The sequence below is a fragment of the Pleurodeles waltl genome, chromosome 6 (assembly GCF_031143425.1).
Source record: "Pleurodeles waltl isolate 20211129_DDA chromosome 6, aPleWal1.hap1.20221129, whole genome shotgun sequence".
In the NCBI taxonomy this organism is placed as follows: domain Eukaryota; kingdom Metazoa; phylum Chordata; class Amphibia; order Caudata; family Salamandridae; genus Pleurodeles; species Pleurodeles waltl.
In genome coordinates this window covers 682947458-682960701 of record NC_090445.1, presented here as the reverse complement: position 1 = coordinate 682960701, position 13244 = coordinate 682947458, and the positions used below count along the sequence as shown (strand labels likewise).

General features: G+C 52.2%; 1 gene segment (V, D, J or C); it reads left to right on the top strand.

The window, feature by feature from the left end:
• The window catches only part of LOC138300150 (T cell receptor delta constant-like), a 276372-nt gene that overhangs the window by 136379 nt on the left and 126749 nt on the right, over window positions 1–13244 (top strand).

The following is a 13244-nucleotide window of genomic DNA, read 5'->3' as shown; positions in this document are numbered from 1 at the left end:
CTGATGAAAGCTCCCTTGTGGTGGCGGGCCCATCTGTGCCCCCCGCATCTACAGGTACAGCTGCCACCCCCCTACCAGCACCGCCCTCCCAGCAGCCCCTCAGCCTTTGCCCCAGGCACACTCACCCAGGAGGGTGGGCATCTCCTTCGCCCCAGGCACCTCAGCCCCTGCCCCAGTCACCCCTGCTGCCCTCAGTGAGGAGGCCATTGACCTCCTCAGGTCCCTCACTGTTGGGCAGTCTACCATTTTGAATGCCATCCAGGGTGTAGAGAGGCAGTTGCAACAAACCAATGCACTCCTGGAGGGCATTCATTCTGGTCAGGCAGCCCTTCAGCGAGCTTTTCAGACTCTGGCCTCAGCACTGATGGTAGCCATTGTCCCTGTCTCTAGCCTCCCCCCTCCAACTTCCTCCACCCAGACCCAATCCCCTGTACCTCAGCCTATCCCAAGCACACCATCAGACCAGCATGCACACACCTCAACACACAAAGGAAGCTCAGGCTAAGATAAGCATCACACATCCCACAGGCACTCACACAAGCATCACACACATGCAGACATACCAACATCCACTGCCTCCACTGTGTCCCCCTCCTCCTCGTCTCCCTCCTCCCTCCCAGTCTCGTCTCCACTCACACCTGCCTGCACTACATCTACAGCCACTACTTCCATCACCAGCACGCCCCGCTCACGTGCAGTCACCACCCCCACCACCATTCACACATCCCCTGTGTTCTCTCCTAGTGTGTCTGTGACGCCACCTCCCAAGGTACACAAACGCAGGCACACACCCACCCAACAGCCATCCACCTCACGACAGCCTCCAGCGCATGCACCTACACCCAAAGTCACCAAACGCACACCTCCTACAACCCCTACCTCTTCCTCCACTCCCAAACCCCCTCCAGCTACCCGTCCCAGTGTTTCCAAGAAACGTTTCCTGTCCACCCTTGACCTCTTTCCCTCAGCTCCTCCACCCCGTCAGTCTCCTAGGGCCCGACTCTCCAGGTCCCAACCTAGCACCTCAGCCACAACATCGGCGGGATCAGTGGTGTCAGTAGTCACCGGCTTCTGGAGTGCACCAGGCAGCAGGGCAGCCAGTGTGGCAAGGAGCCACAGCACGGACAGTCCCCCACCTGTCAAGCATCAAAGTTGGCCAGTGCCCGGCGGGAGAGGGGGAAGACACAAGCCACCAAAGCCGCTCCCAGGGGTACAGGTGGGAGTGTGGAGTCAGCTGCGACACCTTCTAAGGTGGGGAAGGAGCACAAGAAACCCGGCAAGTCTGGGAAGAGCAGCACGGCGGAGAAGACCGCCATCAGCCCTGCTGGCCCAGACAGGACCACCAGCAGCAGCCCGCTGCCCAGGAGGCGACCGCCAGCAGCTCCGCTGGCCCAGACAGGACCGCCAGCAGCTGAAGCGCTGCCAAAGACACCGGCGCCACAAGCACCGCTGCCAAGGACACCGCCGCCACAAGCCCCACTGCCAAAGACACTGCAGCCACAAGCACTGCTGCCAAAGACACCGCCGCCACAAGCACTGCTGCCAAGGACACCACCGCCACAAGCACCGCTGCCAAGGACACCACCGCCACAAGCACAGCAGGCCCATGAGCGCAAAAAGCTCTGACGCTACTGAGGCCGCGACGAGCAGGATGAAGCACTCTGGGCACAAAGTGCTCTCCAGAACCAGTGGAGAGATACATCCACTACCTCTGTCCTTGGCAGGATGAAGCACTCTGGGCACAAAGCCCCACATCCCTACCTCTGTCCTTGGCAGGATGAAGCACTCTGGGAGCAAAGCCCTCTCCAGAACCAGTGGAGTCTGTTATCCACTTGAGAGACTGTGGCTTTGCACTTCCCAGGATTGAAGAGTGGGCACACCACCCACTGTAGATACTTGTGAGACTGTGGCTTTGCACTCCCCAGGATTGAACAGTAGGCAAACCACCCTCTGTAGAGACTTGAGAGACTGTGGCTTTTGGCGGCCTCTGTCCCCTGAACTGTGTGCCCACTGCCAATGCCCCAGGTCCCTGTTGTTGTTGGGGTGGTGGGTTAGCCTGGGTTCCCTGCAGTGGTGGACACACTGCTGCTTGACGTGTTCTGGGGACAGAGGTATGGGCCCGCTGGGTGGGTGCTGTGCTGGTGTTTCCAGAGGGGGTAAGCTCTGTAGTGGGCTGTGCCAGTGTGAGGGGAACCGACTTTCCCGAGGTCCCAGATGGGCCGGGCTGGTCATCTAGATCAATTTGGACAGAGCTGCTGTCATCACTGTGGGCGTCTTCTGTGGGTGGTGTGGACATGTTTGGACCCTCCTGTGCGGTGATGTTTGGTAGGGGTCCTGCAGGGATGTAAAAGCAAGATTATTGCATCTGTGTGTACCATGGTGTGCAATGGGTGGGTGACCGTGTACCCCAGTGCTTGCATTCCTGTGTGGGACCTTGTGTTAGGATGGTTTAGGGAGGTGTATGGGTATGTGCAGTGGCCATGCATTGGTGATGGGTGTCCATGGCTTGTTGTTGCATGCAGGGCTTGGTGTTGGGATGTGTGGTTTGTGATATTGGGACATGTGTGAGGAGTTGGAGTGATGGGGGTAAGGGCGAGGGTGAGGGTATGTGATGGCATGCAGGTAGGGTGGGGGATAAGGTAGTTAAGAATTGCCTTACCAGAGTCCATTCCTCCTGCTACTCCTTCGAGGCCCTCAGGATGCAGAATAGCCAAGACTTGCTCCTCCCATGTTGTTAGTTGTGGGGGAGGAGGTGGGGGTCCGCCGCCAGTCCTCTGAACCGCAAGGTGGTGTCTTGAGACCACGGAACACACCTTCCCCCGTAGGTCGTTCCACCTCTTCCTGATGTCATCCCTATTTCTTGGGTGCTGTCCTACTGCGTTGACCCTGTCCACTATTCTTCGCCATAGCTCCATCTTCCTAGCTATGGAGGTGTGCTGCACCTGTGATCCGAATAGCTGTGGCTCTACCCGGATGATTTCCTCCACCATGACCCTGAGCTCCTCTTCAGAGAGCCTGGGGTGTCTTTGCCATGCCATGGGGTGGTGTGGGTGATGTGTGAGGTGGTGTGTGTTGTGATATGTGGGGTGATATTTAGTGGTGTGTTGTGTGAGGTGTGTGGATGTTATGAGGGTGATGGTATTGTGTGCCTGTGGATGCTAGTGTTGTTTCGGGTGGTGTCTCTCTCTGGCCTTCTTTCGGAATTTTTGGTCTTAGGGGTTTGTGGGTAATGTGGGTGTGTGTTTTATATTGTATTGGGTGTGTGGGAGTGGTGTGTGTATGTGTATCAGGTGTGTGTATTATGAATTGTCCAATGTGGCTGTGTTTTGTATATGTATGTGTATTTTGAGAGCGGCGGTGTGTACCGCCAATGGAATACCGCGGTTGAAATACCGCTGCGTGGATTTGTGGGTCGTGATAGTGTGGGTGTAGTTCTGTTGGCGTGACGGTGGAGGTTATGTTTGCGCCAGTTTATCATTGACCTTTGGTGTGGCGGACTTGTGTGGGTGTCTACATTTTAGCGGTTTCCCAGCTGTGGGTCATAATGACTGTAGGAAGTTGGCTCTGTATGCACTATTTCAAAGTAAGGAATAGTATGCACAGAGTCCAAGGGTTCCCCTTAGAGGTAAGATAGTGGCAAAAAGAGATAATACTAATGCTCTATTTTGTGGTAGTGTGGTCGAGCAGTAGGCTTATCAAAGGAGTAGTGTTAAGCATTTGTTGTACATACACACAGGCAATATATGAGGAACACACACTCAGAGACAATTCCAGGCCAATAGGTTTTTGTATAGAAAAATATATTTTCTTAGTTTATTTTAAGAACCACAGGTTCAAATTCTTCATGTAATACTTTGCATGAAAGGTATTGCAGGTAAGTACTGTAGGAACTTTGAATAATCACAATAGCATATATACTTTTCAAATAAAACACATATAGCTATTTTAAAACTAGACACAGTGCAATTTTCACAGTTCCTAGGGGAAGTAAGTAATTGTTAGTTCTTGCAGGTAAGTAAACCACCTACGGGGTTCAAGTTTGGGTCCAAGGTAGCCCACCGTTGGGGGTTCAGAGCAACCCCAAAGTTACCACACCAGCAGCTCAGGGCCGGTCAGGTGCAGAGTTCAAAGTGGTGCCCAAAACGCATAGGCTTCAATGGAGAAGGGGGTGCCCCGGTTCCAGTCTGCCAGCAGGTAAGTACCCGCGTCTTCAGAGGGCAGACCAGGGGGGTTTTGTAGGGCACCAGGGGGGACACAAGTTAGCACAGAAAGTACACCCTCAGCAGCACAGGGCGGCCGGGTGCAGTGTGCAAACACACGTCGGGTTTTCAATTGGAATCAATGGGAGACAAAGGGGTCTCTTCAGCGATGCAGGCAGGAAAGGGGGGGGCTCCGCGGGGTAGCCACCACCTGGGCAAGGGAGAGGGCCTCCTGGGGGTCTCTCCTGCACTGGAGTTCCGATCCTTCAGGTCCTGGGGGCTGCGGGTGCAGGGTCTTTTCCAGGCGTCGGGATCTGAGAGTCAGGCAGTCGCGGTCAGGGGGAGCCTCGGGATTCCCTCTGCAGGCGTCGCTGTGGGGGCTCAGGGGGGACAACTTTGGTTACTCAGAGTCTTGGAGTCGCCGGGGGGGTCCTCCCTGAAGTGTTGTTTCTCCACCAGTCGAGTCGGGGTCGCCGGGTGCAGAGTTGCAAGTCTCACGCTTCTGGCGGGAATTGCAGGGGTCTTTAAATTGCTTCTTTGGAAACAAAGTTGCAGTCTTGGGTGAACAGGGCCGCTGTTCTCGGGAGTTTCTTGGTCCTTTTAGAGCAGGGCAGTCCTCTGAGGATTCAGAGGTCGCTGGTCCTGGGGAAAGCGTCGCTGGAGCAATTTTCTTCCGAAGGGGGGAGACAGGCCGGTAGGGCTGGGGCCAAAGCAGTTGGTGTCTCCGTCTTCTCTGCAGGGGTTTTCAGCTCAGCAGTCCTCTTCTTCTTAGGTTGCAGGAATCTGATTTCCTAGGTTCAGGGGAGCCCCCAAATACAGGGGTGTGTTTAGGTCAGGGAGGGCAGTAGCCAATGGCTACTAGCCCTGAGGGTGGCTACACCCTCTTTGTGCCTCCTCCCAAGGGGAGGGGGTCACATTCCTATCCCTATTGGGGGGATCCTCCATCTGCAAGATGGAGGATTCCTAAAAGTCAGAGTCACTTCAGCTCAGGTTGCCTTAGGGGCTGTCCTGACTGGTCAGTGACTCCTCCTTATTTTTCTCATTATCTCCTCAGACCTTGCCACCAAAAGTGGGCCCGTGGCCGGAGGGGGCGGGCAACTCCACTAGCTGGAATGCCCTGTGGCGCTGGAACAAAGGGGGTGAGCCTTTGAGGCTCACCGCCAGGTGTTACAGCTCCTGCAAGGGGGAGGTGATAGCATCTCCACCCAGTGCAGGCTTTGTTACTAGCCACAGAGTGACAAAGGCACTCTCCCCATGTGGGCAGCAACATGTCTCGAGTGTGGCAGGCTGCTAAAACCAGTCAGCCTACACAGGTAGTCGGTTAAGGTTTCAGGGGGCACCTCTAAGGTGCCCTCTGGGGTGTATTTTACAATAAAATGTACACTGGCATCAGTGTGCATTTATTGTGCTGAGAAGTTTGATACCAAACTTCCCAGTTTTCAGTGTAGCCATTATGGTGCTGTAGAGTTCGTGTTTGACAGACTCCCAGACCATATACTCTTATGGCTACCCTGCACTTACAATGTCTAAGGTTTGGCTTAGACACTGTAGGGGCACAGTGCTCATGCACTGGTGCCCTCACCTATGGTATAGTGTACCCTGCCTTAGGGCTGTAAGGCCTGCTAGAGGGCTGACTTATCTATACTGCATAGGCAGTGTGAGGTTGGCATGGCACCCTGAGGGGAGTGCCATGTCGACTTACTCGTTTTGTCCTCACCAGCACACACAAGCTGGCAAGCAGTGTGCCTGTGCTGAGTGAGGGGTCCCCAGGGTGGCATAAGACATGCTGCATCCCTTAGAGACCTTCCCTGGCATCAGGGCCCTTGGTACCAGGGGTACCAGTTACAAGGGACTTACCTGGATGCCAGGGTGGGCCAATTGTGAAAACAAAAGTACAGGTTAGGAAAAGAACACTGGTGCTGGGGCCTGGTTAGCAGGCCTCAGCACACTTTCAATTCAAAACATAGCATCAGCAAAGGCAAAAAGTCAGGGGGTAACCATGCCAAGGAGGCATTTCCTTACACAACCCCCCCACCCCCCAAATGAAAGAGGGTGAGACTAACCTTTTCCAAGAGAGTCTTCATTTTCTAAGTGGAAGAACCTGGAAAGGCCATCTGCATTGGCATGGGCAGTCCCAGGTCTGTGTTCCACTATAAAGTCCATTCCCTGTAGGGAGATGGACCACCTCAACAGTTTTGGATTTTCACCTTTCATTTGCATCAGCCATCTGAGAGGTCTGTGGTCAGTTTGAACTATAAAGTGAGTACCAAAGAGGTATGGTCTCAGCTTCTTCAGGGACCAAACCACAGCAAAGGCCTCCCTCTCAATGGCACTCCAACGCTGCTCCCTGGGGAGTAATCCCCTGCTAATGAAAGCAACAGGCTGGTCAAGGCCATCATCATTTGTTTGGGACAAAACTGCCCCTATCCCATGTTCAGAGGCATCTGTCTGCACAATGAACTGCTTGGAGTAATCTGGAGCTTTTAGAACTGGTGCTGTGCACATTGCTTGTTGCAGGGTGTCAAAGGCCTGTTGGCATTCTACAGTCCAGTTTACCTTCTTGGGCATTTTCTTGGAGGTAATTTCTGTGAGGGCTGTCACTATGGATCCATATCCCTTCACAAACCTCCTATAGTACCCAGTCAAGCCAAGGAATGCCCTGACTTGAGTCTGGGTTTTAGGAGCTGCCCAGTCCAGAATAGTCTGGATCGTAGACTGGAGTGGCTGAACTTGGCCTCCACCTACAAGGTGTCCCAAGTAAACCACAGTTCCCTGCCCTATCTGGCATTTGGATGCCTTGATAGAGAGGCCTGCTGATTGCAGAGCCTTCAAAGCCTTCTTCAGGTGGACCAGGTGATCCTGCCAGTTGGAGCTGAAGACAGCAATATCATCAAGATAAGCTGCTCTAAAGGACTCCAAGCCAGCAAGGACTTGATTCACCAACCTTTGGAAGGTGGCAGGGGCATTCTTTAAACCAAAGGGCATAACAGTAAACTGATAATGCCCATCAGGTGTGGAGAATGCTGTCTTTTCTTTTGCTCCAGGTGCCATTTTGATTTGCCAGTACCCTGCTGTTAAGTCAAAGGTACTTAAGAATTTGGCAGCACCTAATTTATCTATCAGTTCATCAGCCCTTGGAATGGGATGGGCATCTGTCTTGGTGACAGAATTAAGTCCTCTGTAGTCCACACAAAACCTCATCTCTCTCTTTCCATCTTTGGTGTGAGGTTTGGGGACTAAGACCACTGGGCTGGCCCAGGGGCTGTCAGAGTGCTCAATTACTCCCAATTCCAGCATCTTGTGGACTTCCACCTTGATGCTTTCCTTAACTTGGTCAGACTGTCTGAAAATTTTGTTTTTGACAGGAATGCTGTCTCCTGTGTCCACATCATGGGTACACAGGTGTGTCTGTTAGGGAAAAGAGCTCAGCAAACTGTTGCAGGACCTTCCTACAGTCAGATTGCTGTTGGCTAGAGAGGGTGTCTGAATAGATCACTCTATCTACTGAGCCATCCCTAGGGTTTGATGACAGAAGATCAGGGAGAGGCTCACTCTCAGCTTCCTGGTCCTCATCTGTTACCATTAACAGATTCACATCAGCCCTATCATGGAAGAGCTTAAGGCGGTTCACATGGATCACCCTCTTGGGGCTCCTGCTAGTGCCTAGGTCCACCAGGTAGGTAACCTGACTCTTCTTCTCTAGCACTGGGTAAGGGCCACTCCATCTGTCCTGAAGTGCCCTGGGAGCCACAGGCTCCAAAACCCAGACTTTCTGCCCTGGTTGAAATTCAACCATTGCAGCCTTTTGGTCATACCAAAACTTCTGGAGCTGTTGGCTGGCCTCAAGGTTTTTACTTGCCTTTTCCATGTACTCTGCCATCCTTGAACGTAGGCCAAGTACATAGTCCACTATGTCTTGTTTAGGCTCATGAAGAGGTCTCTCCCAGCCTTCTTTCACAAGAGCTAGTGGTCCCCTTACAGGGTGGCCAAACAGAAGTTCAAAGGGTGAGAACCCTACTCCCTTCTGAGGCACCTCTCTGTAAGCGAAAAGCAGACATGGCAAGAGGACATCCCACCTCCTTTTGAGTTTTTCTGGGAGCCCCATGATCATGCCCTTTAATGTCTTGTTGAATCTCTCAACAAGGCCATTAGTTTGTGGATGATAGGGTGTAGTGAATTTAGAAGTCCCTCCACACTCATTTCACATGTGTTTCAGGTATGCTGACATGAAGTTGGTACCTCTGTCAGATACCACCTCCTTAGGGAAGCCCACTCTGGTAAAGATACCAATGAGGGCCTTGGCTACTGCAGGGGCAGTAGTCGACCTAAGGGGAATAGCTTTAGGATACCTAGTAGCATGATCCACTACTACTAGTATGTATATATTTCCTGAGGCTGTGGGAGGTTCAAGTGGACCCACTATGTCCACACCCACTCTTTCAAAGGGGACCCCCACCACTGGAAGTGGAATGAGGGGGGCCTTTGGATGTCCACCTGTCTTACCACTGGCTTGACAGGTGGTACAGGAGACACAAAACTCCTTGACTTTCTGGGACATGTTGGGCCAGTAGAAGTGGTTGACTAGTCTCTCCCACGTCTTGGTTTGTCCCAAATGCCCAGCAAGAGGAATATCATGGGCCAAGGTCAGAATGAACTCTCTGAACTCCTGAGGCACTACCACTCTCCTAGTGGCACCAGGTTTGGGGTCTCTTGCCTCAGTATACAGGAGTCCATCTTCCCAATAGACCCTATGTGTTCCAGTTTTCTTGCCATTGGACTCTTCAGCAGCTTGCTGCCTAAGGCCTTCAAGAGAGGGACAGGTTTCTTGTCCCTTACACAACTGCTCCCTTGAGGGTCCCCCTGGGCCTAAGAGCTCAACCTCATCAGGTTCCAACTCCATAGGCTCAGTTCCCTCAGAGGGGAGAACTTCTTCCTGAGAAGAGAGGTCCTCTTTTTGTTGTTGTGTTGCAGCTGGTTTCCCAGCTGGCTTTCCTTTCCTCTTGGTAGGCTGGGCCCTTTTTCCAGACTCCAGCTCTACTTTTTCACCCTGAGCCTTGCACTGTGCCCTTGTCTTGACACACACCAGTTCAGGGATACCCAGCATGGCTGCATGGGTTTTCAGTTCTACCTCAGCCCATGCTGGGATATTTGAGGAGACCACCACCTGTTTCAGGCCATTGACCCCTCCCCACTCTAAAGTTACCATAGCCATGGGATGTACTTTAGTTTGATTGTCAGCATTGGTGACTGGATAAGTTTGTCCAGCCAGGTATTGACCAGGGGAAACCAGTTTCTCTGTCACCATAGTGACACTGGCACCTGTATCCCTCAGGCCTTCTACACTTGTCCCATTAATTAAGAGCTGCTGTCTGTATTTTTGCATATTAGGGGGACAGGCAGCCAGTGTGGCTAAATCCACCCCACCCTCAGAGACTAATGTAGCTTCAGTGTGACACCTGATTTGCTCTGGGCACACTGTTGATCCCACTTGGAGACTAGCCATTCCAGTGTTAGCTGGAGTGGAGTTGGAAGTGGTACTTTTCTTGGGACAGGCCGTGTCTCCAGTTTGGTGTCCAGGCTGATTACAGCTACAACACCAGGCCTTTTTGGGATCAAAGTTTTTACCCTTGTACCCAAAATTGTTTTGTGAAGAGGCTCTGGGCCCAACCTCCTGTGCAGGTTTTTGGGGGCCTGTAGAAGACTCTTTACTATTTTTGTTTTTGGATGTCTCAACACCTTTCCCCTGGGGAGGCTTTGTGACCCCTTTCTTTTGGTCACCCCCTGTGGAAGTCTTGGTCACCCTAGTCTTGACCCAATGGTCCGCCTTCTTTCCCAATTCTTGGGGAGAAATTGGTCCTAGGTCTACCAGATGCTGATGCAGTTTATCATTGAAACAATTACTTAACAGATGTTCTTTCACAAATAAATTGTACAGCCCATCATAATCATTTACACCACTGCCTTGAATCCAACCATCCAGTGTTTTCACTGAGTAGTCTACAAAATCAACCCAGGTCTGGCTCAAGGATTTTTGAGCCCCCCTGAATTTAATCCTATACTCCTCAGTGGAGAATCCAAAGCCCTCAATCAGGGTTCCCTTCATGAGGTCATAGGATTCTGCATCTTTTCCAGAGAGTGTGAGGAGTCTATCCCTACACTTTCCAGTGAACATTTCCCAAAGGAGAGCACCCCAGTGAGATTTGCTTACTTTTCTGGTTACACAAGCCCTCTCAAAAGCAGTGAACCATTTGGTGATGTCATCACCATCTTCATATTTAATTACAATCCCTTTGGGGATTTTTAACATGTCAGGAGAATCTCTGACCCTAGTTATGTTGCCGCCACCATTGATGGGACCTAGGCCCATCTCTTGTCTTTACCTTTCTATGGCTAGGATCTGTCTTTCCAAAGCCAATCTTTTGGCCATCCTGGCTAACTGGATGTTCTCTTCACCAGAGTTATCCTCAGTGATTTCAGAGGTGCTGGTCCCTCCTGTGAGGGAAGCAGCATCTCTGACTAGTATATTTGGAGACAGGGCTTGAGTGGCCCTGTTCTCCCTAAGTAGGACTGGAGGGGGGAATTCTCCTCCAAGTCACTATCTTCATCCTCTGTGTTGCCATCCTCAGAGGGGTTGGCTTTTTCAAACTCTGCCAAAAGCTCCTGGAGCTGTAGTTTGGAAGGTCTTGAGCCCATTGTGATTTTCTTTATTTTGCAGAGTGACCTTAGCTCCCTCATCTTAAGATGGAGGTAAGGTGTGAGGTCGAGTTCCTCCACATTCATCTCTGCACTTGACATTATGGGGGTCATTCTGACCCTGGTGGTAATTACCGCCAGGGCCGGGGTCGGCGGTAGCACCGCCAACAGGCTGGCGGTGCTCCGCCGGGCATTCTGACCGCGGCGGTACAGCCGCAGCCAGAAGCGGAAAGCCGGCGGTGTACCGCCAACTTTCCGCTGCCCATGGGAATCCGCCATGGTGGCGCAGCTTGCTGCGCCGCCATGGGGATTCTGCCACCCCATACCGCCATCCTGTTCCTGGCGGTTCGCCCGCCAGGAACAGGATGGTGGTATGGGGTGTCGTGGGGCCCCAGGGGGCCCCTGCAGTGCCCATGCCAATGGCATGGGCACTGCAGGGGCCCCCATAAGAGGGCCCCACAAAGAATTTCAGTGTCTGCTTTGCAGACACTGAAATTCGCGACGGGTGCAACTGCACCCGTCGCACCTTCCCACTCCACCGGCTCCATTCTGAGCCGGCTTCCTCGTGGGAAGGGTGTTTCCCACTGGGCTGGCGGGCGGCCTTTTGGCGGTCGCCCGCCGGCCCAGTGGGAAACCCAGAATGACCGCTGCGGTCTTTTGACCGCGGTACGGTCTTCTGGCGGTTCCCGCTTGGCGGGCGGCTCCCGCCGCCTGCCAAGCTTAGAATCACCCCCTATGTTTCTAAAAGTTGGAATACTTTTTAAGAATCTAAAACTAGTTCTAGGTTCTAATTCAAACTTTCACAAAACTTTTAAACTCTAAAAGAAATGCTAACAGGGACTAACACAAGGCCCTAGCAGGACTTTTAAGAATTTAGAAAAATAGTTCACATTTTTAAAATCAATTTCTAATGAAAATTTTTGGAATTGGTCGTGTGATCAGGTATTGGCTGAGTAGTCCAGCAAATGCAAAGTCTTGTACCCCACCGCTGATCCACCAATGTAGGAAGTTGGCTCTGTATGCACTATTTCAAAGTAAGGAATAGTATGCACAGAGTCCAAGGGTTCCTCTTAGAGGTAAGATAGTGGCAGAAAGAGATAGTACTAATGCTCTATTTTGTGGTAGTGTGGTCGAGTAGTAGGCTTATCAAAGGAGTAGTGTTAAGCATTTGTTGTACATACACACAGGCAATAAATGAGGAACACACACTCAGAGACAATTCCAGGCCAATAGGTTTTTGTATAGAAAAATATATTTTCTTAGTTTATTTTAAGAACCACAGGTTCAAATTCTACATGTAATACTTTGCATGAAAGGTATTGCAGGTAAGTACTTTAGGAACTTTGAATAATCACAATAGCATATATACTTTTCAAATAAAACACATATAGCTATTTTAAAACTAGACAGTGCAATTTTCACAGTTCCTAGGGGAGGTAAGTAATTGTTAGTTCTTGCAGGTAAGTAAACCACCTACGGGGTTCAAGTTTGGGTCCAAGGTAGCCCACCGTTGGGGGTTCAGAGCAACCCCAAAGTTACCACACCAGCAGCTCAGGGCCGGTCAGGTGCAGAGTTCAAAGTGGTGCCCAAAACGCATAGGCTTCAATGGAGAAGGGGGTGCCCCGGTTCCAGTCTGCCAGCAGGTAAGTACCCGCGTCTTCGGAGGGCAGACCAGGGGGGTTTTGTAGGGCACCGGGGGGGACACAAGTTAGCACATAAAGTACACCCTCAGCAGCACGGGGGTGGCCGGGTGCAGTGTGCAAACACACGTCGGGTTTTCAATTGGAATCAATGGGAGACCAAGGGGTCTCTTCAGCGATGCAGGCAGGCAAGGGAGGGGGCTCCTCGGGGTAGCCACCACCTGGGCAAGGGAGAGGGCCTCCTGGGGGTTACTCCTGCACTGGAGTTACGATCCTTCAGGTCCTGGGGGCTGCGGGTGCAGGGTCTTTTCCAGGCGTCGGGATCTGAGAGTCAGGCAGTCGCGGTCAGGGGGAGCCTCGGGATTCCCTCTGCAGGCGTCGCTGTGGGGGCTCAGGGGGGACAACTTTGGTTATTCACAGTCTTGGAGTCGCCGGGGGGGTCCTCCCTGAAGTGTTGTTTCTCCACCAGTCGAGTCGGGGTTGCCGGGTGCAGAGTTGCAAGTCTCACGCTTCTGGCGGGAATTGCAGGGGTCTTTAAATTGCTTCTTTGGAAACAAAGTTGCAGTCTTGGGTGAACAGGGCCGCTGTTCTCGGGAGTTTCTTGGTCCTTTTAGAGCAGGGCAGTCCTCTGAGGATTCAGAGGTTGCTTGTCCTGGTGAAAGCGTCGCTGGAGCAGTTTTCTTCCGAAGGGGGGAGACAGGCCGGTAGGGCT